General features: G+C 41.4%; 1 protein-coding gene and 1 pseudogene across 1 annotated transcript in view; one reads left to right on the plus strand and one right to left on the minus strand.

Moving 5' to 3' along the window:
* Positions 1–26,631, minus strand: part of LOC143410677 (Fc receptor-like protein 3) — an 86,956-nt gene that overhangs the window by 23,138 nt on the left and 37,187 nt on the right.
* LOC143409855 (hydroxyacyl-coenzyme A dehydrogenase, mitochondrial pseudogene) lies at positions 10,296–11,370 on the plus strand (annotated as a pseudogene).

Genomic DNA, 26,631 nt, shown 5'->3' on the forward strand with positions numbered 1-26,631 from the left:
TAAATGCCCAGTGTCACACACTGTTAGGCTCAGGGAGGTAGGGAAGACCTATACCATGAGGTCCTGTACTCTTAGAGCTTATATCCCATTGACATAAAGGGAGACAGACAAGGAACAGGAAGTAGAGAGGATTTAGATATTGCTAAGTGTGAGGACATAATAAAACATTTTAATGGGTTAGTGGATGCATTAAGGCTGGGGGCTCTGGTTTTGGAATCATCATATTCTTCCCTTTCACCTCCAGTCCTCTGCAGACCTACTGTGAGAGCTGTAACTGCTTGAGACTTCTTTGGAGAAATTATGGTGTTGCCCAAGATTTGCCCGCACAGCGGTGCTTGCAGCTGAACTACGTGTGTTAGGGAGAAACAGGTGAAGCATCTGTGCATCAAGTGAAGAAAAATTGGCTCAGAAGACGGAGGGCACAAAGTGATGATTTGTGAAAAGAAATGTGTTGGGTAAAAGCTAGGGGAGTCTCTGAGCTGTCATGGGGCCAGGGTGAGCCAGGGATGGATAAGCTCTGAGGCCTGGGTTTGCTGAGAGTCGAGAAGGGTGTTAGGCTGATTGTGATAGGAAGCAGGAAGGTTCCCGCAGACTTGTGAAGGGGCCTGAGAGAGAGGGATCTGACCAAGGATGGGCTTAGCAGGAACTCGGGGCTTACCCAAGACGGAGAGCCTCACAGCCTCACTGCGCTGGGGGCCGAATCTATTAGCAGCAGTGCAGTAGTAGTTCCCAGAGTGCTGTGCCGTCAGAGAGATGCCCAAGGATGCTCTTCCTACAGAGGGGGGTTGAGCTGCTCCCCAGGGAGACAGAATCATGATAAAACTTGTACAGGATCGGGGGAGAACCTCTCTGGACTTCACAGTGAAGTGTCAACCAGGTTCCTTCAAGGAGCCAGTTCTTAGCAGGGCTGAGGGTGAGGACAGGCCGAGACACAGCGGCTGAGGGAGAGAAAATGAGTCAACTGTTACTTCTGCCTCTTCCCTGTAATTCCCATCTGTGGCCAGAGCAAATGGCCAGACTCTAGTCTCTCCTGGCCCTCAGGGTGGTCCAGCAACCTCCCAGGCTTCTCTCCCCATCCCTCCCCATCCTCCATCTGGTCTGCTCCCGTCTATTCCTTCTCCGTCAGACCCCTGCCTCTTCCCTCCTGCCCCCCTTGCCAGGTGACCTGCCCCTCTTTGGCAGAGGAGATGATGTCCTTGGGGGTACTTCATTAGGGTTGTTCTCAGGGCTTTGCCCGTGGCCATTCTCTGACCATCTCTGTTTACATGTGTGCAGGGAGGGTCCCTGAAGATCCGTAAGTCAAGGGCCTTGTCAAGAGACGTGGCCCTAGATCAGTCCTGACTCTAACATCCTAATTGTTCTGCTTTTCATTCTTAAGAGGCACTGAACTTTGCTTAAACTGCAAAGGGACTGGTAAATATGAAGGGTGCAGACATATTCCTCATCACTGAACGTTTTCTTTAATCTCTATGTCTGAGAGTTTCCAAAACTTCCCACAGCCCGCAGCCCTTTCTGTCCTGAGCTCTTTCCTGCTAAGCATTGGATGTCAATGTCCACTCCCACCCGACTGCCTGTGGTCTGCACAGAGGAGCCCTGTGTGCAGTTTGGTCATCCATTCCTTGGATGACACTCAGCAGCACTCGCCTCTCCGTGGCTTGATGGTTACCCGCCTGCTGGTAAAACTTTTGTGACTACTGTTGACTTTACAGTAACGGTCCCCAGCGTCACTGCCTTTCACCATGGAGATCTTGACTTCTGCTTCTGAGGATGTGTGAATCTTTGTTTCCTTCCCCAGCTTGACTTTATACCAGGAGAACGTGATGGGCCCCGGGAGCCTGTCTACTGAGCAGATGAGCCTCAACTTCTGCCCTTCAAACACTGGTCCTAAGGCTGGGTCAGTGCGTGTTTGGACCTTGACAGTAACTCCTAAGTAAATTTAAAAAAATGTATATACGTGAGCCTCGAGGCAGTGGGGTGCTCGTGGACAGAGGAGAGTCACAGGCTGGAAATGGCAGAATCTGCTGATTCCCTATATGAGGTTAGCCTGGAGTGGAGTTACTTTGTCCTTGGGAACAGGGAGACGGTTGGAGAGGCTATGGTCCCTGCTGGGCTAGGGAGGTCCTCTACTTCCTAATGTTCTGTGGAGAGTCCAGCCTAGGAATAGAGTTAGCCCCATCTATCCTGCTCTCATGTCCACCCACACCTTGATAGAACATGGTCAGTCATCCCAGAGGTGATATCTGCTGCCCAAACAGCTGAGTAAAATGACCAGGGTGTGCAGGGGGCAGGGAGACTTGGCATCAAAGGAGATTGTCCTGGGGATTCAGAGACAGCAACAGCTAATTGGAAAGGAACACTATTGACATGTTTAGTAGGCTTGCCCTTGAGCACACCCTTCTTAACCTGTCTAGCATGTGACATATGAGGTCAAAGGATTGGGGGCCAGGACAGTCCCGTCAAGTAGGCTCATCTGTGATGGGCTTTTGGTAATCATGTTGGCTTGGGGCAGTGCTTTTTGAGTTATCCTCGGGTCTTTAAGAACAAAGGAAGATATTAAACCGAGGGGGAGAAGAACCTGAGGTTGGGGAAAAACTTTGTCAGGAATTATTGCGTTTTAACTATTGGACAATAAATCCCCTCTCCACCTTCGCTGGACTGTTTCTCCTTAAACTAGTGACCCTAGAAAATTCTGCTTCCTGGAACTGCAAGATTAATAGGATTTAGTCAGTTTAGAAGAAAGTGTCATTGGACTTTTGTTTTTCTTAGGAACAGGGGTGAATTTATGGGAAATGCTATCACTTTCATTCCCGGCTCACTCAGGAAATTGGGCACCACAGACCATGTGTCCCTTCCTAATGCTTAAATATATTTTCCATGAGACAGACCAAATTTCATAAAGGGAACCATTTGGCCATTGGATGAGAGTCATGCTTGAAAATGTCTACAATTTTAGAAACTTGGGAAAAAATAAAAATGGGCACACCACCATTCCTAGGGACATCAAATTGGAACCGTTTATTCCCCAACCTTTTGTCCTTGGATTTCCCTGTCCTGCAGCACTCTGCCTCCAGGCACCTAGTGTTCCAAGTCTGTCCATTTGGCCGAGCAGAGTCCAGTCAGCCCAGCCATCGCTTATGACTATAGACCTAGCAGGAAATACAGGGCATCAGGGAAGAGAGCTTTCAAAGAAGAGTTGTATCTAAAGGCAGCGAAAGAAAAATGAGCCCTGTCTCTCTTTTCCTGAGCTTTTTGTTTTCTCTAAACTCTTCTAAGATGTCCACAAGAGTTGAGGTCTCTTCTGTCACACAACTCCCATTCTCACACGTGGAAGAAGCACGTTCCACACGAACCAAACTGATGTGCAATTGCACACAACTCTTCCAGTCCCGTCCCCTGTCCATCCCAGGACCCACTGAGACTCACCCCACAGAGTGATGTAGATCCTCCGACTCTCTTTCAGAACGTGGGAATTCACTCTCTTTGCCTGGCACCAGTAGGACCCCGAGTCCTCTGTCCCCAGGGCAGGAATTCGGAGCTTTGGGGAGCTGCTCCAGCCTGACCCCAGAACCTGACCATCTCTGAAGAAGCAGAACTGGAGCTGGACATCTGACCTCTCTGGAGGGAGCTGAGTCTGACAGGTCAGGGTCACCGGACTTCCCTCCGTGGGCTGAGAGGAGCTCGTGGTCAGCACAGGACGTGGGAACAGCACTAGAAAGAAAGATCACAGCAGTCCCCAGAAGAGTGAGGCTTGGAAAGGCACTGGAGGGAAAAGTGCCTCTGTGGCACCACCACTTCTGAGTTCTGCCGTCCATCAGCACAAAGAGCACAGTCGCACTTTCCCGCAAGGGCACCCCAGCCCACCCTCTTCCTCCTAGTCTACCTCTGCCACCTCAGGTGCCCTCCTTCTCACCAACCCACTTACAAAACAATGAAAGCCTTACCTCGGACTTGGATGCTGACACTATTGGAATAAACTGTACAGCACGTGTGTGTATAGTCACCACAGTGATAGCAACCAATGTGCGCCAGATCGGCACCATCCATGTGCAGATCAGAACTATTATTAGGTAATACCAGGCGTTCACCATTCTTAAAAAATGCTACAGTATTCAGTTCAGTTTTTGCTTCTGTCCGACACCTTAGAAGCACGGAGTCTCCTTCGAACACATAAGGTGGACCCTGTAGGATCAGTGGAGCTGGAGGAAAAAATAAGACCAGTTATTTGGTTCATCCCACTGTTTCCTCTTTCTTTTCATTATTATTCCAAGGATTCTTAAAATACTTATCATTTCGCCCCCTGGATTTTAAAATGAACATATGCAATTGAGAAAAGCTGGAAAGTAGAAATGTAAGTAAAAAGTATCTACCATCTCATTGCCCAGAGATGCTTCCAATTGTTTTTCTTCCATGTTCAAATATGTGAGCGTCTCTGTGTATTTTTTCTCCTTTATTGAATTGGAATAATATTTATATATTTGATAAATTGCCCTTTATTTACTATGTCAGAATATTTTCCCTCAGTAATATCATTACTGAGCTTGATTTTCAATGGGGGACAGTTTTCTTTTAGGGACAGCATTGTAATTCATTTAATGAATCTTCTTCTCTTGATCATTTAGGGTCTTTCATTTTGGGGGATATTTATGATCCCTTTAATAGGTAAATGTTTAAGAGGGAAATTGTTATGTTACTACACTGTTTCCTTTTTCACTAAATTAAAGGGCATTGTAACTGGGATGATATGACTTCAACTTTATAACAGGTGGTTTTAGGACAAACAGGAAATTCTTCATCTATAGCTATAAATGTGACAAATCATTGTGCCACTTATTATTTCAAGTAAGTAATACGGCTTAAAACTACACACCTTAATGTATAGGAACTGTTCAAATGAATTTCAACCCAAATTTCCTTTCACCTGAGCAGCTTATAAAACATACTAATTCTTGGACTGCACTCCCATAAGTTGTTTCTTTTGAAATACTGAGGAATAAACCCAGACCCCTGTACCTTCTAGATAAGCACTCTACCACTGAGCAACATCCTCAGCACTTTTAAATTTTATCTCGAGACAGGATCTTGCTAAGTTTCCCAGACTGGCCTTGAATTTATGATCTTCCTGCCTCATTCTTCCAAGTAGCTGTGATTGCAGGCATGGGCCCCTGTGCCCTGCAAGTCTATACATATTGATTCAGTAAATCTAAGGTAGGGCCTGAGTATGATAAAAAACCTTCCCAGACCCCAGCATGGTGGTGCATGCCTGTAATCCCAGTGGCTCTGGAGGCTGAGGCAGGAGGACTGAGAGTTCAAAGCCAGTCCTGGCAATGGTGAGGTGCTAAGCAACTCAGTGAGACACTGTCTCTAAATAAAATACAAAAATAGAGCTGAGGATATGGCTCAGTGGTCTAGTGCCCCTGAATTCAATTCTCAGTACCGAGTCCCTACGAAAACAAAGCAAAACAACACCAAAAAAAAAAAAAAAAAAAAAAAAAAAACCCAAACCCAAAACCTTCCCAGGCTTTCTGACTGAGGTCAAATTTTGAAAATCACAGGGTTAGCTGGGCATGATGGTGTATGTCTGTAATCTCAGTGAATCAAGAGACCAAGGCAGGGGGAATGCAAGTTCAAGGCCAGCCTGAGCAATTCAGCAAGACACTTTCTCAAAATTAAAAATAAAAAAAGGTATGGGGATGTGGCTCAATAGTAGAGGGCCCTGGATTCCATGCCCTCATACCCCAAACAAACAACCCCCGCCCCCACAAAACCATGAAACTACAACACCCCCTTTCCACACCCTGCCTGGGTGTGAAGACATTAATTCACTCTGAAGAAATGGTAGTGTTTGGGTCATCCATAACCTTTAGCTGTTATATGGCAATGATATCCTTCTGGATACACTACTCCGAGTCTCGGCCCATTTGGGCTACATGAATTTTATCTGGAGAGTATCAATTTTCTTAATTTTTATGTTCAAACTTAAGAAGCTAATTCTGTTCCCTGTCTGGTTACACACAGAGCCTGTGAACGCCCTCCTTGTTTAACTATAATGTGGAACAAAAATGTCCATTCAGGAGTCCACCCAAGTGAATGGTGTCAGCAGCCTGAGAGAAAATGGTCTGAAATAATTTCTAGGGTTTTTATTTCTTTTACTTCTGTCTCACCTGCAGAGAATTCCAAGTGCACAGGGTCGCTTACAGGCAAGTCATCAGCCTGGCATTTGTAGTCTCCAGATTCACGAACCCTGAGGGTGCTTTGGGGGTTTTTTCTTAATACTTTTCCCTCAAAGTACCATTTTGTTGTCCGTGGCGAGTGGGAACTAGATCTTTTGCAGGTCAGATCCATGCTCTCTCCTTGGAAGAAAATGGTCCATGGAAATTGAAGGGAAATTATGGATTTGGATGGAGTTACTGAGGAGGAGGAGAGAGAAAATGAGTCTGAGGTGGCAGTGCCCACAGTCCCAGCAGCAGAGGTTCTTGTGGGACAGACGGGAGGTCATAGCTTTGGACAGCACCTAAGAGGCTCCCTGAGAGGGTCACTGGTCATCCAAAGGTGCATGTCAACCCGCAGCACTCACCTCCCCAGGGGCAGAGAGAGTGGCAAGGAACAATGTGAATTCAAGAGGATTCACTGCGATGTCTGTGGTTGGTTACCTGTGGTGGAAGTGGGTCATGGGAAAATGACCCTCACCCCTGTCATCACATTCCCAAATGTGTGCTTGTGTGTGTGCAAACACACACACACACACACACACACACACACACACACACACACACACCCCACAGGTTTAGAGACATTAATTCACTCTGAATAAATTGTAGTGTTTGTGTCATCTGTAGCCTTTAGCCGTTATGTGACAATTACATCCTCTGGATATGCTACTTGGAGTCACTGCCCGATGGGCTGAATGAGTTTTATGTAGATAATTTCATTTGTCTTAATCTTAAGTTCAGAACTCAGCTAATTCCCGTTCCCTATCTGATTACAGACAGAGCTTACACAGGCATTGTCAAAATCACAATTTTGCACTTTTCCTAAAAGAATAGATAATTCTATCGAGGGATTTTTTGCTACTGAGAAAAGTTTAAGAGATCAAGTTGCCTAACAGCTTCATTTTATAAATGATAACGCAAATGTCCAGAAAACCCCCAGCATAGCTCATTATGGAAGGACAAGAAATGGATAAATTATCTATTGGAATCCAGAGATGACCTAGGGTACAGTTGAAGCAGCTGATTTGGGATGAGGAGAGGAAATGCAGGGAGTTCTTGCTATTCATGGATTCTCAAATATCCAAGACGCCCTCTGGCCCCAAGAGTGATATGAGTCACAACTACAGTAGATGTTGATACAGGCAGTCTGTCTTCAGCCCTGGCCTGGTCCCCACACATTTCCCAGAGGACTGACTTCCAGAGCTGTGAAGGTTAGGGTATTCCTGCTGGCATCTCACAGTGGGATGTTTCCAGAGGATTTCTCCTGGCTTGCTGATTAGAGAAGATCCTATCCCCAGCCCTGCACGTGGACCATGGAGTTGAAGGAGTGCCTCGTGGATAAGTGGGGTCCAGCTCAGTAGGAATAAAACCAGGGCCCAGCCGAGGCCAGTGGCTGTGGATCTAACACTTCACCCAGGGAGGGGCAGAGGGTGATCATGAAGATATGCTAACCCTTGAGCAATGCCAAGAGACCAGGTGTCATTTTTCACATCTTTGCCGGCCTTGGCAAAGAAATGGAAAATAGGAGGGGGTTTTTAGGCAAATGTTTTATGTTAGAGAGACACTCTTATCCAGACACACTGAGGAGCAAAAGAGAGAACTCACCAAGTTGTTCACTGACAGGAGCTGCAATAAATGAATAAACACATAAACACATAAGTAAGTAAGTAAATAAAATAAATAATAAAAATAAAGAGCCAGAGATGAGCACAGAGCATGGACTCTTCAGTTTTTCAAGGGTAATACATTTCCCCAATCCAGTTATTATTTCTTCCATTAAAAAAATGTATGTCTAAAATATTGTTATTTTTCAAATGTCTTCATATACAACATAGTGCTTAGACTTCTAACATAAATTTAAAAATGATATCTGAGACTATCACGCTAGTGACATAAGCCAATCCCCCCAAACCAAAGGCCAGATGTTCCCTCTGATATGAGGGTGCACATGAAGGGAGGAGGGTAGGGAAGAATAGAAATACTTTGGACTAGACAAGGGGGAATGAAAGGAAGGGAGGGGGTCGGAAGAGGAAAGACAGGACAATGAATCAATCGGGTATCACTTTCCTATGTGCGTATATGATTTCACAACCAATGTAATTCTAAGTCATGCACAACCAGAAGAATGAGAAGTTAGACTCCATATATGCATAATATGTCAAAATAACATTCTACTGTCATGCATAACTAATAAGAGCAAATAAAAATGGTATCTGCTAGCAAAACGTTGAGCAGTGAGAGAAACAGAATCATGATGCCCGGTGATATAACCCAGGGTCTAAGTACAACAACAGAATTACACGGGAGGTATTGGAGGATGGAAAGCTACCCAGCCCGGTGTGGAGATGTGTGTGTGTGTGTGTGTGTGTGTGTGTGTGTGTGTGTGTGTGCTGAAGAGGGTGAGTGGATCATGGAAGCGCCTGGAGGAGGAGAAAACTATGAATGAGAATCAGCCAGGGGAGGGTTAGTGTTTGTGTGTGGCAACAGATGGTGGAAAGAGTAATCAAAACAGGAAGGGCACAGGAGTGAAGAGTGACACTGGTCCAGGAGTTGCGGGGTAGGGAGAGGGGGGCCAGGGTGGGGGGTGGTGTCTGGAAGGCACCACAGGGAAAATAAGATTATAAAGGAATGCAGGGCCTGAGAAGGCAGGTACATTTTTATGATAGAAGCCACGGGGAGCCATGGAAAGTTTTCAAGGAGGATTGGGACAAGTTTAGAATAGGACATTTAGATGGAGCACTCTGACAGAGGGTATCGTTTGATGGGACAAGATGTATCATTCCCCAGTACCTGGGATAGTGCTATCCATAGACAATAACTGAAATTTTGTTTTGGCAAACAAATTTATAAACATTTAATTCTAACCTTTAAACCTTGGCAAAAAAAAAAAAAAAAAAAAAAAAAAAAAACTACCCACTTCGTAGCCATGACTTCACAGAGACTTATGCACACGCAGAATGAGAATGCCATGTGCCTGAAGTTTTGCCTTGCCCACTCCTCCCTCTGTGTCTATCCCTGTCCCTGCTGTGTTCTTAATCTGTCAATCACTGCTGTGACTTGCCCTCTCATGCCCAGCACCACGATCTGACCTTGTCATACAAGGAACAAATGCATCTCCTTTGCAGAAAGAGGGTGGACTGTTCCCAGAATCAAACACTAAGAACAAGCAGACACAACATATCTTTCTAAGGCTTCATGAAGTGTCTGTTAAAGATAAATGTAAGTGAAACCTTAATAGAGCGCTATGGGTTCCTTCTCTGTAAGATTGAAGGAATTTTTTTTCATCCGTGACCACTTTCTTCGAATTCACTAGAGGAAACCCTGAGCTGTACAGTAAAACATTAAAATACAGTATCTTTATGTGGGAAAGACTGAGCAGGTGCTGGGCCCCAAGAAAGGGCCAGGGCCAGGTGGAGAGAGGAGCAGACCCCAACCCAGGCTCATGTTGAGTCATCTACTCACCCAGAACCAGTAGAGTCACCCACAGCAGCATGAAGACCGGAACCACCAAGACCTGAGACCCAAAGACAAGTTTTCTCATAAATAGCAGGTTTGGTCTTGATCTTACAGTCAGTACACTGTTCACATCAGCCTCAAGTAGCACATCTGAGAAAATGCTTTTTTGAAAAGAGCAAAATGCATTAGTAAATTAGAAACAAGGAAGTGGGAGTACCCATGGTTAACTACCAATCAGGATTTCCTGTCCTCTGATCAAATTGAGAAAATAAAGATTAGGGTTCTTAAAAAAACCACATGCCATTGACCCCATATTTCTCTTGTTGGGAAATTACCTTAAGGAAAATATGTGAAGATAGTTCTATAAAAAATGTTTATTGTAACATCATTCGTTATTACCTGCACACTGGAAGCATGGGGCTGTTTAAGAATATTCCAATCCATCTGTACAATGACAAACTGTTAAAAATGAGGCAAACCTAGCTGGTGTGGTGGCTCACCTCCAGCAGCTTGGGAGGCTGAGGCAGGAGCATCTCAAGTTCAAAGCCAGCCTCAGCAAAAGTGAGAAGCTAAGCAATTCAGTGAGACCCTGTCTCTAAGTAAAATACAAAATAGAGCTGTCCCTGCATCATGGCTTTCGTAACCAGGCAGTTCCTGCACTCCTTGTCTTCTTCGTCCAGCGCTTCGGCCTCGGCGAAGAAAATTATCGTCAAGCACGTGATGGTCATCGGCAGCGGGCTGGTGGGCGCCGGCATAGCCCAGGTTGCTGCAGCAAGTGGCCACACAGTAGTGTTGGTGGACCAAACAGAGGACATCCTGGCAAAAATCCAAAAAAAGTATTTAGGAAAATTTCAAAGAAGAAGTTTGCAGAAAATCCTAAGGCTGGTGATGAGTTTGTGGAGAAGACCCTGAGCAGCATATCAACCTGCACAGATGCAGCATCTGTCCTCCACAGCACAGACCTGGTGGTGGAGGCCATCGTGGAGAACCTGAAGGTGAAGAACGAGCTCTTCCAACGGCTGGACAAGTTTGCTGCTGAGCATACAATTTTTGCCAGCAACACTTCCTCTTTGCAGATGGCAAGCATAGCCAATGCCACCACCAGACAAGACCCATTTGCCGGCCTTCATTTCTTCAACCCAGTGCCCCTGATGAAACTCGTAGAGGTCATTAAAACACCAATGACAAGCCAGAAGACATTTGAATCTCTGGTGGACTTTAGCAAAGCCTTGGGAAAATATTCTTGCAAGGACACTCCTGGGTTTATTGTGCACCGTCTCCTGGTGCCATACCTTAAAGAAGCCATCAGGATGCATGAATGAGGAGATGCATCCAAGGAAGACACTGACACTGCAATTTGAAGTTGGGAGCTGGATACCCTATGGGTCCCTTTGAGCTTCTTGATTATGTTGGACTGGATACTACAAAGTGCATTCTGGATGGGTGGCATGAAATGGATGCCAAGAACCCACTGTTGCAGCCCAGCACATCACTAAATAAGCTGGTAGCAGAGAAGAAGCTGGGCAAGAAGACTGGAGAAGGATATTACAAATACAAACGATGCACAGCTTCTCTGGCTTCAGGAAGAAGTTTCGTGAGTGTGCTCTACCCAGCCCCAAGAGGCATGGGGATGCGTTTTGGTCAGGCAATCCCTCACTGTGCAGTCTGTTCGATGTGCATTTCGATTATAATCTATCTGAGGTAATTATTTCACTAGTCACACACAGTAATGATAGATTCTTCCATTGATAATTAACTTCTTTTTTTAGTCTGTTCATTTTTATGTATTTTCTAAAAAAAACTTTACACCCTCAGTGCCTTGGAGCCCATGTTTCTTTCTAACCTTGTCATTGATGGAGTCACTGAGAAAGGAGAGGCCCTTCCTCCCAGAGTGAGCTGCTGGCTTCATGTTGCTGTGCACTCCTATGAGGAGCCAGCAACGCACAATGGGCATCTGTGAGGGACAGCAGTCCGCAATGCCTGCATCTTGCCTTTCTGAGAATATTTTGCTGCCTGCAGCTTTGAGCCTTATCCTGCATCTAGGTGTGACCTAAGATGGTATGTCTTTATTCAGCTCATCATCAACAGACTGTTGCTGGATGGGTAGGAATATCTGTATATGTTTGGTTTCCAGGAAGACGTCTTTTCATGGTCATTCATATCTACAAATCCTAATCATCAAATCCTAATCATTACTCTCTCTCTCTTTTTTTAATAAGAAATCAGTGCTGCAAACTCCTGTAAATTGTTTTCTAATAAAATGCAATCTATTAATCTGTGAAAATTTGGAAATAAACATGTAATTTAAAATTTTAAAACAAAAATTCAAAATAGGGCAGGGATGTGGCTCAGTGGTTAAGTGTATTGAGTTCAGTCCCTGGTTAACACCTCTCCCCCAAATGAGGCAAACCTACACATGCTAAGATTAGACCACTCTGATTAATGGGAGAGGACAAAGCATGAGGTGCTGATTGGCATTTGCAGTATTATTCCTTTGTTATAGATGGAAAAAATTGAATACATGTGTATAAATGTATTTTTATAAGTATAAATATACCTTTTCATGGAAAGCACTAATAAATGGTTATATTTGATGTATTATTGGTGGGAAAGAGCCACTTCATTGTGTGTTTCTATCCTGTTTTACATGCATCATGTGTAGGAATTGCTTCTATAATTTTTTAAAAGTCAGGTTTCTGTGCTGGTGCACAGGTCAACCAAGGCCCCTAAGACATTAGCTGCCATAAGGAATGTCAGTTTCTCTCTTTGAAATATTTTTTTCCCACCTTTTCTCTCTGGACTCACACCTTGGTCCTCCTAAAGGGACATTTAACTTTGTATCTACTAATGCACATTGCCTTTGGCATATGATGTCACATTTAGAACTACCGTGCCCTGAGGAAAACATACAGGGTAAACAGAGACGAATCCATCTCAGTTCAGTGGGGGATCCTCAAGGGGAACAGAGTCTCTGCCTGCATTTGGAGCTAAAACAAATAGAACAGTTGTGAATATTCTTCTATAGATATCAGTACATGTGCATGGATTTCTATGGTGTAAATACCTGGGAGTGGAATTACTGGCTCATCAGGCATGCCTAGACAGTATCCAGGTTAGAAAATGTGGCCATGCTATTTTCCAAAGCGATTGTGCCAATTCACACTCCACCAAGCAACATGAGAGTTCTCAATGCTCTCGTCCTTGCTAATGCAGGTAATGCCATCTTGTGAATTTTAGCAATTTTGTTGGATTCATCTTAATAAGATTTTAATTTTCATGTCCCTGGTGAATTATGAGAGTCATCTAATTTTCTAATTTGTGATTTAGATATCTGTTCTTTATGTGAAATGTTTGCTCAAATATCTACCTATTTTTGGTCTTTATGTTTTATGGTTCTTTTAAACTCTAGATATCGGTCCTTTGTTGGATATTGCAAATGTCTTTCCTCAGACTGGGCTTTTATTCTTGCTCATTGATAGATCCTTCTGATTAATGATCATTCTAAACTTTGATGAAGTCTAATTCATCAATCTTTTCCTTTATGGTTAGATATTTTTATAATCCCTTCTGATTTTGTCTACTCTAAGACCATGAAGATATTTTTGTAGATTATCATCTAGAATATATATATATATATATATATATATATATATATATATATATATATATAACTTTTTAGTATTAAATAATTTTTCCTCTGAATTACTACACTGGCTAGAATATTAAACATAATCCTGAATGAAGTGGTGATAACAAGTATCCTTCCAGTCACACAGGGAAAGTTCTCAATATTTCATCATTAAATTGTATATTTTCTTTAGGTGGTTTTCGTAGATAGTCTTCATTAGATTAAGTAAGTTTACTTCCATTTTTAGTTTGTTAATAATTTTTCTTTTTTCCTATATGATGGACATTGAGTCACAGTAAATACCTATTTTGCATTTATTGAAATGATCATGTTTTTCTTTTTTTATTGCCTGTATGGTCAATCACATTGATGATTACAAATGTAAAATCATCTCTGCATTCAACTGGGCCATGACGAGTTGTTCTTTTTTTATGAATTACTGGATTTGACTTTTAATTTGGTTTTGGATTTTAGTATTTGTGTTCATGAGAAAGGTGGACCTATACTTTTTCTTTCTTGACAAATTTTAGTATCAAAATTATATTGGTTTCATAAAACAAGTTCCTTCATTCTTTATTGTCCTAAAGAATTTATGTTAAGATTATTGTTGTTTTTTTCCTTACCCATTTGAAGATTTTAGTGGTAAAGCTGATTGGGCCTGAATTTTCTCTGGGGAATGTTTGTGTGTGTGAATGTGTGTTTAATGACAGATTTGACTTTGAAATCCAAACAGGTTTATTCAGATACTTTCTGTTTGTGCTAGTTTACATAGGTTACATATTTCCAGGAATGTGTTTAATTACATTTCCAAACATAATGACATTATTTATAATGTCTTCATGTGATTTTTTAATAGTTCTGAGATCTGTAGTGACATTCCCTTTTTCATTCCTAATATTGATAACTGTGCTTTTTCTTTCATCTTTTTAAAAATTATTATTCTTGATCAGTCTTTGAAGGGATTTATCAGGGGAACTAGTCTTTTCAAAGAATTGTTGGTCTTATAGACTTTTTTTCTGCTGTAGGTTTATTTTTCCGTTTCAATATTTTCTGCTTTTTTCTTTTATATTTTCTCCATTCTACCATTTTGGATTTAACTTGTCTTTAAAAAACTTATTAAAGGGATATTTAGCTATTTGATTTTTATAGTTTTTTTCTTTCTTAATATATATATTTATGCTATATATTTTTTAACCTAAATGTGGGTTTAGCTACAATATGCAGGTTTTGATATGTCATATTTCTGTGATGATTTTATTCAAAATGATTAAATATTTTATTAGGATTTCTTTTTTGACCCATGGATTATTTTGAAATGTATTGTTTCACTTCCTAAACACTTACTGATTTCTTTTTCTTTTATTATTGATCTCTAGTTCAATCTCTCTGTAGTTCAATCTGTCTTTGAAATTTGTTGAAATTTGCTTTATAGATTAGTGTCTGAAAAGTTTTACAAATATTCTACATTTTCTTTAAAAAGAATTTGCATTATGCAAGTGTTGCTGCAGTATGTCCTTTGTCATTTACAGTGTCATTTCTATACTGAATTGTTCAAATATTCTATACTCTTAATATTTCTTTATGGTTTTCCATCAATTACCAAAGGAATTATGTTAACACTTTCCATCATAATTCTGGATTTTTCTGTTTGTTCATTTTTTTCTGTCAATTTTTTTTGTTTTTATATTTTTGAAGTTATTTTATGAGATGCATTCTCATTTAGAATTGTCACCTCTTCCTGGCAGTGTGACACACCATTATTAAAAGTCTCTGTGTTTTTGCCCAGGAGTCACCTTGGAGAAATCTCATCTACATTTGGGCTTTATTTAGATGGTTGGATGCTCTCCTTTAAATCCGAACCTGATGCTGGATTGTATGAGTCTGGGTATCTCTAGAGGTGATAAGTCCATTGCTTTTATAGAAGAGAATGTAAACATTTGTGGCCAGAGAATGCACTGTCTCCTAAGGTGACTAGTAATAACTCCTGTCATACTTGTGTGTGCATATTGTTTGCCTCATCAAGAAGGAAGGCTGTATCCATTGCCCTTAGATCTAGCTGGGCTTATGATTCTCTTGACCAATGGGATGTGGCAGAAATGAAGCTGGGCAAATTTGAAACCTAATTCTTCAGAAGCTTGGCAGAGTGTTTGTGTTTTCTTGGAACCCCAGATTATCATGTAAGAAATCTAATTGCCACATCGGAGAGTCCCAGCCAGCCCCAGCTGGTGCAGCCAACTCAGATAAGGCACTGACCATGTGACTTAAGCTATTTTGGATTCTCCTACCCCCAGTTATATTCCCTGATGAACACAGCCACATTCATGACCCCCAGATAAGCCAGGTGCCTGGCTGAGCATGACCAATTATAGAACCATTGCTTTAAGTCACCTGGCTTTTGTGTGGTTATTAGGCAGCAAGAGCTAACCGGGATGAGTTTGTTCTATCTTTCTTAAGAAGGTCCTTTTTATCATTAAGAAATTACCCAGCCAGGAGCAGTGGTACATGCCTATAATCCCAGTGGCTTGGAAGGCCAAAGTAGAAGGATCGTGAGTTCAAAGCCAGCCTCAGCAATTTAGTGAGGCTGTAAGCAACTCAGCAAGACCCTGTCTCTAAATAAAATACGAAAAAGGCTGGGGATGTGGCTCAGTGGTTAAATTCCCCTGGGTTCAATCCCCAGTCCCCCTACCCCCAATGAACTCATTCTCTATAATGATTTTTCTCTTAAAGTCTTTTTCTTCAGCTCAAGTTTGTTAATCATGTTCTTCAAATCTATATCCTTATGGATTTAGTTTACCTCAGCTCTCAATTTCTTGTATGCCTTCAATGGCTCCTGGTTTTTATGCATGTATGTTTTAATTTGAGTGCGTTAACCATTTTTATGATGTTTTATTCTCCTGATGATTATTCATTGGCTGGTACTATATGGAAGAGGCATTTACTGCTTGTGGAATAGCCGTATCCTCAACGTTTCCCAGCTCCCTAATAATAGAGAACCACATGATTTGTGTGTCCAATAAACTGTGGGTGAAAGTGGTACATACTAATTCCAGGCTGAAATGGACAAGAACAGGTAGGAAATGTTCATCAGCCCTTCCCTGGCTGCTGGACCACAGCGTGCGTGTTTCAGAGAGTGGACTTATAAAAGGGTGAAGCCTCTCGATGTCTGGGTCTGCTGCTGAGGCACATTGGACATGAAACTGAGATTAAAGTCAGCTCTTAGGTGTTGATTCACTCAATTTTGGGGGTTGATTATTATTACCATTACACAAACGGTCCTTTCCTCAAACATACTATCAGAACAATTCTAAACTATCCTACATTTCCCAGCCTTACTGGAAATTATTTAAGTATTCTTCATTCAAAGTGAATCTGACTTTTATTAAGGAAGAATCCTTCTAGTTTTATTTTTTTATGAGCTCCAGGACTGCTTAAGTATCTTTGCAATTATCTTAGAATTTTAGAGCCAGAAGAATACTAGAGTTATAAAGTCAACATAGTTAATAAGTGACCACACTGAATGTGTGTTAAATTCTTCTATCCTGAAGCTAAATAAATAATACACTGTCAACCTCATTCTTCTCTTGGTTTCGTTTGAATTTCCCTATGATTCTTCAGAGTAAGTAGGTTGGGGATGTGGCTTTTAAAAAGTTTCATTGAAGATAAAGTTTCATTTTTCTTTTTTGGTCGTTTGTGGTTGGTTTCAGAAAAATAAAATGTGCTAGATATGCTTTTATTCTGAACTGAAAGATTCTTAGTCCAATAATAGGTATGCTGATTGGATGATTACTGTAACCACATTGGATATTTTGTAAAGATTACCTTTTGAAATCTTTGCCTCCACACTAAAAAAGTTAAACAACGAAATAACCCAGGCAGTGTTCTTTCAGGCAGATATTGCTATCCATATCTTATAAATGTATAATATATTCTTATTCTTAATAATGATTTTTTTCTTAAAGTCTTTTTCTTCAGCTCAAGTTAGTTAGTCATGTTATTCAAATCTATATCCTTATGATTTCAGTTTACCTCAGTTCTCAATTTCTGGCTTTGTAAGACAAAGACTTGTGACCTATAGTGGCAAAGCCAAGACCAAAATCCAGATCCGTCTGAGCCTTAACTAATTCAATAAAAAGATACAACAGTCTCAGGCATTCGAACAGGAACTCAGATGCAATGCAAGTCCTAAAGCCGGCTGTAGCGGGGACAGTTTTCATGGCTGAAGAGTCACCTCTCAAGAGCAATTGTTAAGGGCTATTTTGGTGACAGGAAATGGCAACTCAGGGTTCTTAAAAATGAACACTGAACTATTTACAAAACATTCAGATAATAGTCAAAGGTGTCTGGAGGGCATATTTAAAGCAAGAGGTGGGAAATTAGCTATAGAAATCTCATAGTCATTGGGTGGGGCTGGGATATCTCTTAGGGTTCTGTTCATCAATTTGGAGAAGGGCCAGAACCTCTTAGGAGCTCTTTGAGTGATGAGGAGGATTTTAAATGTTGACAAAGAAGATGCTCTGGCATAGTGGCTAGGAGACAGGTGTCATATAATACAGTGAGGGAGAGAGAGTCGATACAGAAGAGAAAATCTGGGCAGCAAAACCAAATCAGAACAAAGAAAAGACTTTATTTCTTAAACGATGTTGCATCATTTTCTGGAGGAAAAATCTTACAGACAATGTACTATCATGGCAGAGGGGCAAAGGAACACAGGCTCCATCACCAGGTTCTGCCACCAACCAGCTGGGTGACCTTGGACAAATTATTACAGTAATTTTCTTCATTTTAAAACGGGTGCCACATACCTACCCCCTTGGGTAGGTATGCAAATCAAAACTGGTAATGTTTTCCTTGCTTATTCGGAACCAGAATGTAGGTGACACAAAATCTGTTGCCCTTTCAAAGATTTATTTACGTTTTCCTCTCTAACCTTTATACCAAGTTGCCTTTACCTGGTGGTGATGGATGCTTTGTTAAAAGATAACTGAGTGAATGAATATATATTTAACAGCTCTATTGAGGTATAATTTTTAATGAGAAAAATCACTTGTTTGGGGATAGGAATGCAGCTCATCAGTGGAGCACTAGCCTAGCATGTGTGCATGATGCCCTGTGTTTGATGTCCAGCATTGCAAAAATAATTAATTAATTAAAATAAAGGCCCTTGTTTTTATCAACACAAACCAATTCCAATTCAATTTTATTTTATTTTTCATTTTTTTTTGTTTTGTTTTTATGGTGCTGGGGATTGAACCCAAGGCCATATGCAATGCTAAGAAAATGCTATACCACAGAGTTATCCCCCCAGCCTACAATAATTTAATTTTAGAACATTTTTCTCTACCCCAAAAAGAACCTAGTACCCATTTGCAATCACTCTCAACCCCCACCCACAGATCCAGGAAATTAGTTACTAATAATTTACTTTCTTTCTCTGTAGATTTGCCTATTATGAGCATAGAAACGGATTGGCACAGTATATGATTCTCTTGGGTCTGTCTTCTTTCACTTGGTGAAATGTTCCTTAGTCTGTTCACGTCGGAGCAAGCCTCGGTGCTTTGTTGATGTGTATGTCGTAGCTTGAATCTTCTTGAGCAGTACAACAAGATTTATTAAAGACTAGTGGAATTGTCTTTAGGGTACTGCCCACCTCAATCGAAGGTTCATAAATAACGATAACAGAGAAAAGGAAGAAAGAAAATGTCTGACATCCACCATCAGCAGCTGCTCTTTCCGGGCAAGCTAACTATGCTTTGGGGTCACTTTGCATTCTGGCTACTGTTTCCCTAACGACATCCAGAGGGATATATTAGGTCAGATTAATCTGACCCTTGACTTTTATCTCTGAATACTGGACCTGCTTTTTGTGTACTCCATCCTTGCTTAATTGCATGGGCCTCCAGGGTCCATAAGTCTCCAGCCTTCAAATTCTTTGGTAGTTCTCTGATCTGTACCCATTCCCCCACCTAAGCCAACCCCTGGATATCACCCATCACTCTGTTTGTGTAGAATTTTCTTCCTTATTAATTTAGCTACCTGGACTGGGCATGTAGTTCAGTTGTAGAGCACTTGCCTAGCATGTGCAAGGCCCTGGGTTCGATCCCTAGCACTGAAACCAACAAACAAAAAGATAATTTGGCTACCTGGTTGTACTTAGGAAAAAAAAATTGACACAGGCACCTAACATTAGGTTTCCCAGGCAGATTTCCCCTCCTCTTAGAATACATGCTGGATCTGCCAAGGTGGATCTCACCTAGAATCTCTAAGACCCTTCTTTTTGTAGTACTTTTGCAACTCAGCCTTTTAAAATCAGACTCTGATTCTTTGAACAAACCAGTGAGGAAGCTTGTTGTGTAGGAATAACATGGATACTTGAATTATTCAGGTATGAAACAGTCTTAGCTCTGTTGCTTATCATTCGAATGACTTGGAGCAAATTTTGCAAGATTCTGAGCCCCAGTTTCCTCATTTATAAAATTGGCATTATACTTGCCTAGAGGATTAAATAATATGTGCATAAAATATATACCAAAGAGCTGCCTAAGAGGCAGTTATGAAGTTTGTTAGCCTGCCAACACTGCTTTTAGCTGTTCTCATTCACATAACTGTTTAGTCAAAACTGTTTCTAGTCTGGGTTTTTTGGGTCCAGTTAGCCTTCCAAACCCAGAACTAGCATATTTAAATATTCCAATGTAGGTTCAGTTAGTTATAGAATTTGTAGAGAGCAACTTGTTTGAGGGTAGATAATGCTGTGTAGAGCCTGTTTGATTCCAGAGCAGTTCTCAGTTGGAGAGGCTTCTGACCAGCCTTTCATGACTTGATGAAAATGTCTAACTATAGCTAGTTTCATGGGATATGGCACGTCCCATAGGACCCCATGCTCAGAAGGACCCCAAGCTTGGTTTAATACTCTGCTGTTGCCATCTTAAAATCACTAATAGTTTTAACTTCGAAAACTTGTGTTTTGTAAATGAAATCTGCCGGGACCAGGCTGAGCATGTGCTGAGGAGTTGCCTGCAGTATGCCTGCCTGCCTCCCCTGCTGTCAGTTTGCAAATGACATGAGTGATACTCTGTGGCCACAGAATCCCAGGTGGACCCAGCTTGCATGGGAGTCCAGGGAGCCTCAAAACTATTCTTTGTGGAATGTGGATGATTGACAGCCCAGGGAAGTCGCACTTTCCATTTGAACTAGAACTAGCTCACCACAGAGCAAGAAGGACACAGTATTCTAGAAAACAATGAAAGATCAGTTTCCTGTCCCTTTTTATGTTGCTTCTCTGCATTGGCTAATTGCTTATGATGAAAATACACAGAAGGAAAGCAGACAGGGCAAGCTGGAGTTGCTTTGCCTTTCAGTTCTTACTCGTCAGAAAACTAAAGGCAGAAAGTGCTCATAGCTGTAGCTCGGTGGCAGAGCGCTTGCCTAGCCTGCGTGAGGCAGTGGGGTCGATCCTCAGCACCACCTAAAAATTAACAAATAAAATAAAGACATTCTGTTCGTCTACAACTATAACAAAGAAGTTATCTTTAAAAAAATTTGAGGGGGGAATAGGAAATATAATTTAAAAAGAAAAATGTTTCTTATCATTTTTAAGAAATGGAATATAAATAGTTGAGTATTTTTTAAAATCTGCAGCATTTCTACCTTTCTGATACGAACAAAATGCATTTTGTCTGTACAAAGTATAAAATAAGAACTAATTTTGGTGATTCCACTGCTTTGGTCTGTGTACGAGGTGCCCTCCCAAAGCTCTGGTGTTGATGCAGGAATATTCAGAGGTGACAGGACTGAATTATGAGAGCTGTGACCTAATCAGTCCCTTCTAGTTGGAGTGGATTATCTAGGTGGTTACCTGTAGGCAGTTAACTGGGGGCAGGGCTGGAGGAGGTATGTCACTGAGGCATGTCCTGGAAAGGTACATCTTCACTGTGGCTCCCTGCCCCCTGCTTCCTGGCCAGTCATGAATGGAGCAATGCCCGTCCACCATGCCCTTCCACCATGGGTCCAGAGCAATGGAGATGGCCCACCATGGACCAAGTCTCTGAAACCATGAGCCAAAATAAACTTCCTCTAAATTGTTCTTGTCAGGTTTTGGTCAAAGCAACTAACATATCTAACACAACTAACACAAAGCTGACTAACACATTTACATATTAATTAAATACTCTTATATTTTCAGGTAAAATTGGCATTGCAGGAACATTCATGCTGATGACTTACAATTTTATTTTTTCTTTTCATAGGAAATAAAAGGATTAGATAGGAAATAAAAAGATTATGACAAGTCAAGGGAGGATCTGTGAAAGAAAAGGAAAAAGCTTCATATTTTATTACTTTTGTGAGTGTATAGTACTGGAGCTAGAGCCTCGTACCCCAAGGCTGCATCCTCCACCCTTTCTATTTTTTTTTTTTTTTTATTTTGAGATAGGGTTTCACTAAGTTGCCCAGGCTGACCTCAAACTTGGGTTCAAGTAGCTGTTATTACAGGCATGCACCACCAGGCCCTGTTATATTTTAGTGCCTTCAATGGTATATTGATTTTCTTGTCTTTTAAGCGAGGGAGTTTGCATTTTAATTTCATACCAGGCCCCATAAATTACATAACCAGTTTTGCATCTAATTTTGTTATCTTTTCTGTAGTCCCTTGGGCAGCTTCCTGGGAGGAATTGTGGCTTCTTGAAAGGAGGACCCTGTGCAGGTGAGCCAATCTCCTTTTCTAATGAAAATACTAATTTTTAAACCAGAAAGTAATAGAAGCCCGTGGGTTTGAGGCTTTCCACTAAACCCTCCAGCTTATGTAAATGTTTGCGGTATTATTTTTCCATGCCTCTGGGAAGTCCGATGACCCAACACACGTTTGCATAAACATGAATGATATATTTATCTTGGGGTTCCTCTTTCTGTGGCTCTTGAACTGACGTTTGGGTGGGGGCTGTTTTTATATCTTACCTCAAGTTCATACTTGAGTTTAGAGATTTTATTAAACAGGACCAGCAAGAGTTGGGATGGAGTTTCTGGGTACAGAGGAAGGGCGTGATAAAAGGGGACCATGAAACCTAGGAACTAAAAGGATCATAGAAATTATACAGGGAAACTTTCTAACTTGACTCAAGAGTAAAAGGCAAGGAATTGTCAGAAGCATCCGAAAGTCTTTAAAAATTTTTCATGTGAAAGCTAGAGAGAGAAAAGGAATTAAATAAAAGGGGATCTCACAAAAACAGAAGTGAGATAACCGAGCAGAGAAAAGGCATCTAGAGGAAGGTTGAGGGTGGAAACGGGGAAGTACTGCGGAACAAAAATCTACCAAGATATGTTACATCTGGGTACCAGTACATTGCAACGAATCTCGCTTTTGTATATGATTATAATGCACCCATTAAAATTATAGTAATAGTTTGGGCGCAGAATGCATTCCACTAATCCCAGTGACTCGGGAGGCTGAGGTGGGAGGATTGCAAGTTTAAAGCCAGCCTCGGCAACTTAGCGAGGCCCTAAGCAACTTAGTGAGATCCTGTCTGTAAATTTAAAAAAATAAAATAAAATAAAAAGAGCTGGGGATGTGGCTCAGTGGTTAAGTACCCCTGGGTTGGTCCAAAAAAAAGAAAAAAAAAACTAATAGAAAGGGATCAGTAAAGAAAGTGAATCAAGGAAGAAAGGAGGAGAGGGAAATAGAAAGGGGGAATGAAATTGATCAAACGACAGTAGGTGCATGTACAAATACAGCATAATAAACCCCACTATTATGTATAATATTATGTACAAAGCACCAAAAAAAAAAAAATGAGGCCACAAAGTAACGTGCCAGGTGAAAGAAAGCTGAAGGGCATCTCAAAATTGTTGTGGGACCTGATTGGGAAAATCTGAACCAAGCGCAAGGGCAGGGTGGCCCGTGGGTTTGGATTCTGCTTGTCTCTTTGTGTTCCCTCATTTCCCTGGTCACTCAAGACCTGGTCCAGGGAGTCATTCTAAACCCTCTCTTTCACCTCCAATCAACCAACTGCTTTTACTCAGTTTCCCACAAAACAAGTTTTGCCCCCGACCTTTCTAACATACCTCTGGCTTTGGTCCCCTTCAGCTAACCTGATAACAGTGATCTCTCCTTGTCACCAGCAGGTCTCCCCCGATTACAGTTATCTTTTACACAGCCACCAGGAGGGCCTGTCTGAAGGGCTAATCTGGATGTTGATTGACTAACTCCAGTGGCCCTGGGTAGTTACAAGCCACCGTCCTAAAGGCAGCAGTATATTATGCAACTCTGCTACTCAACTGCACTGTCCTGAACACATTTTGCTCTTTTATGCCTTGATGCATTATCTATTTCACACACTTATTAAATACTATGTTCCAGGCACTGTTCTTAAAATTTCATGTGTTTCTGAGTTCACATCAATTAAATTTCTATAGTTCTTTCCATTTTTTCTGAGCTAGAAAGTAGGTCAGAATTTGAGTAACTTCAGCAAGGTCACATAGCCACTAACCAAGATTGTAGAGCTACTAACTGTGACCTAGCTTTGAACTCATATTTTCCTGTCTCCACACGTCAGTGATTTCTGTGTCTGCTGCCTCCCCCAGGAAAATGTCCTTGAGTATTTCCTTTGGCTGAATGTGGCAACGACTGACTAACTAGGGTGCTGATCATATCTGTACCTTCTGAGTTAGGCAGGGAGCTGTGGCTAAGTTCTGGCAGAGGGAATGTGGGAGGAAGGAATACATACCACTTTCAGGGCTGACCTGTAAAGTCCACACACTCTTTCCTTTTGCAGAGAATTTGGAACCCTGAACAGAGTGGTTCTGTGAGATGCAAGGACCCTGAGTTCCAGGATGATAGTATGGAGCAGAACCATCCCTTTCAGCCTGGATGCAAAGGTTGGTATTTGTTTTAGAGAGCTCCTGAGATGTCTGAGGTCATCCGTAATAACTATTAATGCTATTTTCCCTAACACACAGGCTAAGTACATACTAATGTTACTTTTATGTTATGTGAAAGTTTTTTTTTAAAATGTATCTATCTCTTTCAGTACATTACTTTGGAAACTTCTTGAGACACTTTTTCTGACCAATCTTTGTGTTTGATGCCTACTAAGCGCTCAATAAATACTTGTTGAGTTACAAAATGTGAGTGCTATAATAGCAATACTATCAATTCACATGTATTGAGTACTTATATGAGAGAAGTTCACCATCAGGCACTTGCATTTATTGCTTTATATAATCCTCATAATTCACAAATGTTACCTAAGTGCTCGCTGCGTGTTGGTTTCTGAGAAGATGCACTGGGAATACATCAGGGAATAAAACAGTTCAAAGTCCCTTTCCTTTTAGAGCGCCAATTGTTGATGGAGAAATCAGATAAAGAAGAAAAAAATAGAATATCAGAAGCGGAAACGTACTTGGAGAAATGTGAATATGGATGAGAGGTATTGATGGGAGTTGGGCAGGTTGCTGACTAAACAGGAGGTCACAGAAGACCTCATAGAAAAGGCACAGTAAGTGCAAAAGTCTGAATGGGGCACGTTTCCCCCAAGAACTCCAGGAGGCAGGCATGACCTTCATTTTGCAGAGAAAGAAATGGACCCCAGAAAATTAACCTGTAACTTGTCTAAGAGCTTAAAGCAAACAAGCAACACGTTACGGACTTGGAATATCTTCACTTGAAAAACTCCTGCTCGTTGAGAGGTTCATGTTAAATGAAATAAGCAAGACTCTGAAAAGTGAAGAGTTATATATGTGGGAGTCAGAAAAAGGGAACAAGGGGAATCTCATAAAAATCTAAGAGAGATCAGAAGGCAGAGGAAAGTCATCGCAGGAGACAGGAGGGGATAGCTAGGGGAGATACTGGGGAGTGAAATTCAACAAATTATATTATGTGGAGGAGTGCATATGTCACAGTGAATCTCACAATCATGTACCAATAAAGATTGTAAAACAATAAACTTATACAAAACAGGTGAATGGATAAAGAAAATATGGCCTGTATATATACTGGAGTACTATTTACCCATACAAAGGAGAGAATCCTGTGATTTGTAGCAACATGGGTGAGCTTGGAGGACATGATTTTAAATGAAATATGTCAAGGCACAGAAAGAAAAAATGCTGTATATTTTCCTATGTGGAAGCTAAAATAGTGATGTCCTAGAAGCAGAGAGCAGAATAGTGTTTACCAGAGGCTGAGAAGGGTGGGGGTTGGGGAGAGGATTGTTAGTGGGTACACGAGGTCTTTGGAAGGAGCATCATAATGCCTTGTGCCCTAGATGCTGGCCATGAATCCACAGGACTTGTTTGCCCAACTGGACTTCAGTCTTATATTCTGATCCAATCCCTTCTTTCTATGCCCCTCTTTCTCCTTTTTGAAATGGAAACGTTTACTCTGTGCCATTATATATTGGATATATGCAAATTGCTTTTAATCTTTTTACTTTTGTAGCTAAGAGTTTTCCTTGAGTCTCTGATGAGATCTTGGACTTTTGGGCAACTGTTAAGACTATGGAGACTTTTGGAAATGGACTAATGCACTTTGCACTGTGAGATGGGCATAAGTTTGGGGGGTGCCAGGAGCAGAATGCTATGGTTTAGATATGAGGGATCCTCCCAGAGCTCATGCATGAGACAATGCAGGAATTTTTCAGAGATGAAATGAATGGATTATGAGGGCCTTAAACTAATCAGTGGATTAATCCACTGATGTGGATTAACTGGGTGATATTTGTAGACAGGTAGGGTATGACTGGAGGAGGTAGAGAACTAGGGGTGTGTGCCTCTGGGGTTTATATTTTGTCCCTGGTGAGTGGAATGCACTCTCTGTTTCTTGGTGGCCATGTCTTGAACTGCTTTTCTGGGCCATATCCTTCCACCATGATGTTCAGCTTCACCCCAGGTCTAGAGCTATGGAGTTGGCCTTCTGTGGACGCGGACCTCTAAAACCACAAACTCCAAAAAACTTTCCCTCCTCTAAATTGTTCTTGTCAGATATCTTGGTCACAGCTACAAAAAGTTAACTGAAACTGTGAATATAGGGAACCCTAGGTTAGGCGGAATAACTTTCTATGTTCAACAGCCCAGCAGGGTAGCTGTGGCTGACAACAATTCATTATCTATTTCTACAGAATGAGCAGGGAGGATTTTTAATGTGTCCAACACACAGAGAGGATGAATTTGGGGGGGAGGGGTGATAGATAAGACAATTACCTTGATTGAATCATATTACACATTTTATCCATGCATTCAATGTACAATTATTGTGTGTTAACTAAAAATAATAGTAAAAATAAAAGACCATCTTGTACTTCTAAAAATTTTTATCGATGTCTTATAGTTATACATAACAGTGGGATTCGT

This window comes from Callospermophilus lateralis, chromosome 11 (genome assembly GCF_048772815.1).
Source record: "Callospermophilus lateralis isolate mCalLat2 chromosome 11, mCalLat2.hap1, whole genome shotgun sequence".
NCBI classification, from domain to species: Eukaryota; Metazoa; Chordata; class Mammalia; order Rodentia; family Sciuridae; genus Callospermophilus; species Callospermophilus lateralis.